Raw genomic sequence first — 5,326 nt, 5'->3', positions numbered from 1 at the left:
CGAGGGTTGCCACTTTCTACTGGCACAAAACCGAACGCCCTTGCCCCGCCCCCTGCCCCGCCCCTTCCCCAAGGCCCCCTTCCTCCCCCTCCCCCACCCCCACTCACTTTCACTGGGCATGGGCAGGGGGTTGGGATGCGGTCTGGAGCTGAGAGGTTTGGGGTGCGGGAGGGGGCTCCGGGCTGGGGCAGGAGGTTGGGAGGGGGTGAGGGCTCCGGAGTGGGGCTGGGGATGCGGGGTTTGGAGTGCAGGAGGGGGCTGGGGCAGGGGGTTAGGGTGCAGCAGGGGGTGTGGGCTCCAGAGGGGAATTTGTGTGTGGGAGGGGGCTAAGGGCTGGGGCAGGGGCTTTGGGTATGTGGTGCGGCCTCTGTGTGCAACTTTGGGTGCAGGAGGGGGCTCAGGGCTGGGGCAGCGTGTGCGGGCTCCATGTGGAGCTTACCTCAGGCATCTCCTGGAAGCAGCATTTCCCAGAAGCAGCTCCTAGGTGGAGGGGCCAGAGGGCTCTGTGCACTGCCTGTGCCTGCAGGTGCCACCCCCGTAACTTGCATTGGCTGCAGTTCCTGGTCAATGGGAGCTGTGGAGCCGGTGCTCAGGGCATCACGCAGAGTCCCTGTGGCTGCCCCTGCGCCTAGGAGCCGGACATGCTGGCTGCTTCCAGGGAGCCTGCTTTAGCCCCGCTGTGCCACCTACCAGACTTTTAGTGGCCTGGTCAGCAGTGCTGACTGGAGCCACCAGGGTCTCTTTTTGACCGGGTGTTCCAGTTGAAAACTGGACACCTGGCAGCCCTAAACTCCCATCCTTGCCCCGAATGGGGCTACCCCTGCCCCACAACCCCCATGCCCTCCAACCCCTGTGCATCCCCTGCTCCTGTCTGCCCCAGCCCCCGTGCCTGCCTCACCATCCCCCAGGCCTGGGACCCCTGATTACATCAGCAGGGTGGAGGTATCTCCATGGCATCAGGCCATTGGACTGTTTCATTAAAGTCCCCAAGCAGCCATGCCACAGTTTATATTCTCCAACTCCTCAGCTATAGGGGAGCTATCCAGAGTCTGCTCTCAGCTGTGCCAGGAGAATGCCGCTCAGGTCAATGGAATTCTTCCACATATACACTGGCGTGAGACCAGAACCTACCCAGTCCCACTTTTTCTTTTCATTCTCACGTATGTACGTTCCTCCCTGGCGTAGTGTGAACACGTTCCCCCTATGTCTTTGAATTCTTCGACTGCTGCTCGCTACATGAATCAGTATGTTCTCTGTATTTCCTGAACTATATGGCACTGTCTTGCCCTGCTTCTTCTGCTGTTCTGTCTTATTTTGGAATAGAAATAAAAGTTTGAACACCCTCCCACAGATTTCACATTTCTATAGTGGGTTTCGTCCTGTCGGGTCCCAATAGAGCTCTGTACCTAAGACAACTGAAATGCACCCACTTCTGGGGTGTGGGGGGGAGGGAGAGGAACAGCAAGGTGCACAATACACTGCACAACCATAGAATGGAAGGGGAAGTTTTAACCAAGGACATGGTTGGCTCTTAAGAAAAAAGATGGAACACTTGTAATACCCATAGTTTTTAGAGACTCACCCATTTAAGAAATTCACATATTAATCAGTCTGGTGCTCAGGACAATCTAGTTTGGAAGAAGGAAGGAGCGAGGAGACCTTGCTGAGACTTGAAGCAGAGGCTTCAGGAAATCTAAATATTCAAGCCCCGCCACGAAAGCAGCACCTTAACTCTGCTATAGCCCTCTCCTTATCACTACTTCCCCTTATCATCAGGGCAAGAAGCCTTTTTGGCTAAGGCCTTCCTGGGTCTGACCTTGGAGTGTTCAACTCCCCTGTTCTCACCGTGCATTTCCCAGAGTGGGGACACATGGACGGGACCCCAGGAGGGGCCCTGCACCCTAACTCCGCAGCCAGCAGTGACTCTCAGCCAGTGTTGTAAAACAGAAGGGTTTATTAGTCAACAGGAACACAGCATAGGACAGAGCTTGCTAGTACAGAAAGCGGGATCATTCAATAAAGTCTATCTTGGGGGATTCAGGGCCTGGTGCCCTGAACTCCCATCTCTGAATCCCAACACGAGACTGACCAATTCCATTTGCCTGACCCCAGACACGTGGGTTGCCCCTCCTCATTCCTTTATCTCTTTCCTGGGCCAGCAGGTCACCTGGTCTGCAGCAACACCTCCTGCTGATTCTTGCAGCGGAGGGGACCTAGCCATCGGTTGCCAGGCTACAGTGTCGGTTGTTCACTGTCCCAGGCAGCCAGGCAGCAGTCACACATGCCCTCTAGGGGTTTCTGCAATGATCACACATGCTTAGCCCACCACCTAAATACTTGAGTAACACATTGGGGAAACTGAGGCACACACAGTATTCAAAGGAGACATTAAGAACATTCCCACTTCGTCACAGTGGGAGACCTGTTTGCTCATGAGTGTGATGGATTTTGACCATGTATTGAATGGGGCCAGATGAAGATTGTTCTTTCTCTGCGTTGTTATTTGGTGGTTGTTGTGCAGTGGGTTTGACAGACTTATGCATTTCCTGCTATTTTAGCATGTGGGGAGGTGGTGATTGTTCTTCAGCAGCCTTCACTGTAACACAAAGTCGTGTTTGTGTTAGAATTTAAGTCAGACCCAGAGAAAAGCTTATTCTGCTCCACGTAGTGCTGCCCCACCGGGGCTGAGTGCAGGATTGTTCTCTTCAGTGTATTTGCCACACCTTTCTCCAGTCTGGTTTGGGATGTCTCCAGAGATGGGCTTCTGCTATTTCCCTTCCCTAGCCTAACAGAGCTCACTGCCAGGTAGTCTTGGTTGACATTTAGCCTCCATGTCTCCTCTCCTGAGTTAATCCCATTACTCTCTGATATGTGTCCCTGAGACCAGCCTAAGTATTTCCTCTCTCACCTTGGTATTGACACTCTTCAAATACCAGCATACGGAGATCATGTCTTCTCGCTGCTGTAGTCATCACCAGACCAATTCACCTGTTCAACGAGAGCCATCTTTGCTCTTCTATGGGCCCATTTTTTTGCTTGGCAACAGGTTCAGTGTCACTATAAAATGGGCCTAGTTTTGCTCTAAAAATATATTTTCAAGCAAAAATGGGGCTCATTCTCCAGTTACTCACCAAATGAGAACAGCCCTGAATTTGGAGTAGCTTTGCATTTCCGTATGAATGGTGGGCATACTACTCCTATTTACAGAACAAAAAGAAAAGGAGGACTTGTGGCACCTTACAGACTACAAATTTATTTGAAGCTTCTGCTCAAATACATTTGTTAGTCTCTAAGGTGCCACAAGTCCTCCTTTTCTTTTTGCAGATACAGACTAACACGGCTGCTACTCTGAAACCTATTTACAGAATGCCATCTTGTGCATTCAGAGGAGGATTCAGCCCCTCTTCAGTTTCAGTTTTACAGGAAACATTTCAAGTTGCTGGTTTTGCTGCAGGACAGTGAGAGAGAACAGAACCCTGGAGCCCTCTAGTGGTGTGATGTAGAAAGCAGGCATCTTAAAGTGAGTGATGCTCTCAAAAATGAAAAGGAGGACTTGTGGCACCTTAGAGACTAACCAATTTATTTGAGCATAAGCTTTCGTGAGCTACAGCTCACTTCATCAGATGCATACTGTGGAAACTGCAGAAGACATTATATACACAGAGACCATGAAACAATACCTCCTCCCACCCCACTCTCCTGCTGGTAATAGCTTATGTAAAGTGATCACTCTCCTTACAATGTGTATGATAATCAAGTTGGGCCATTTCCAGCACAAATCCAGGTTTTCTCACACCCCCCCCCTTTCCAAAAACCACACACACAAACTCACTCTCCTGCTGGTAATAGCTTATCCAAAGTGACCACTCTCCCTACAATGTGACCTACTCTCCCTCTGAAAAATGACATTGCCATGGTCTTTTATTTCCTCAGTGACTTCCAGAAGAAATATGCTCACTTTCCATTCCTAGAGATATTTCTAACTGTCAGCCCCGCAAACTCCACCTGAGAGTTGCACAGCTAATTTGACCTACTCAGAGAGGTCACTACTGGACTTCTCAGAGACTTCTGGCCCTTCCCTAGTTACATGGGTATCTCTCTGGGCTTTTTCAGGCCCCCTTAATGTATCACTACATCTGAACTTAGCCTGCGCTTCTGCAGTTACCTACAGCAGACCGTTTATCCCTCAAACTGTAGCTGCATGAGCTTCCGAGTGCTCACAGGTGTAAAAAAATGTTCATGTCAGTAAAGTGAGCAGTTAATCCAAGAATCACCACCACAATGCGGGAATAAATATTAGCACTTTTCTAGCACCATTCACTCAAGAGTCTCAAAGTGCTTTACCAACTGTAAAGACCCATGTTAGGTAGAGATCTTTATCCTCATTTCACATATGGGGAAACCGATGCTCAGAGAGGCGACATCACTGGCACAGAGCCAGGAATGGAAACCTGGTGTTTTGATGCCGAGGCCCCTCAGTATATCTCAAAGACACACAGGAAACAAATAGTTTGAGAAAGAAGATGACTTTTTCAGTCCCATTGCTGACAACACATTGAACAAAAAGGGCCAGTGTTCTTGGGCTGGGTGCAGGGCCTCCGGGTTGGGAAGGGAGCATTTTGTGTCACTTTTGTGCCGCTCTCAAGCAGTGAGAGGGTAACTATGCAATGTGGGTCCTTTCAGGGTGGTGGAAAATACAGGGATCTGATGAATCACTCCAACCACTCGATAGTAGACCCACATCCTCAAAGGTATGTAGGGTCCTGACGTCCACTGAAATCAGTGGATATTAGGAGCCTAAATATCTTTTGAGGATCGGGATGTAGTGATCACAGAGACTCCTTCCCAAAAGGGAATGGGGCCCTTTGCCCTGCTGGGTGGGAGACTATTCTGGGGGAGTGATGTGTTTGTGCCACTGAAGACAGAGGAAAAAACAGCTATTTGGAGGAAGTCGAAGGGGTAATGCAGCAAGTCAAGCAACAGCTTTTTGGCAGACGGTACAAAAGCTGCAGCACAGACAGGAGTTTTTTAATCTCCAAAATATCTGGGAAGTTTTCCCTGTGGGCATGGATCTCCCCTTGACCTCTGGGTGGGAGTATTACTGTTGTGCCGGGCAGCTCTTGTAAACCTCTGCAGCTCTTGCAGAATGTAGTAGCATGAATGCTCTAGAGGCATTGCCTATGACCCTTGCAACACATTCTCCTCCTACTTAGTGTGATTTGGGAGCTTGCTAGGAGCATTTCCAGCTTTGGGCAATACACTGCCACCTACGGACAGTTCATTGTCCTGTGGCAGTTGAAATCTGTGGGCTCAGAACTGCTGATTC

The sequence above is a fragment of the Lepidochelys kempii genome, chromosome 7 (genome assembly GCF_965140285.1).
Source record: "Lepidochelys kempii isolate rLepKem1 chromosome 7, rLepKem1.hap1, whole genome shotgun sequence".
In the NCBI taxonomy this organism is placed as follows: Eukaryota; Metazoa; Chordata; order Testudines; family Cheloniidae; genus Lepidochelys; species Lepidochelys kempii.
This window is presented reverse-complemented; position numbering follows the sequence as displayed.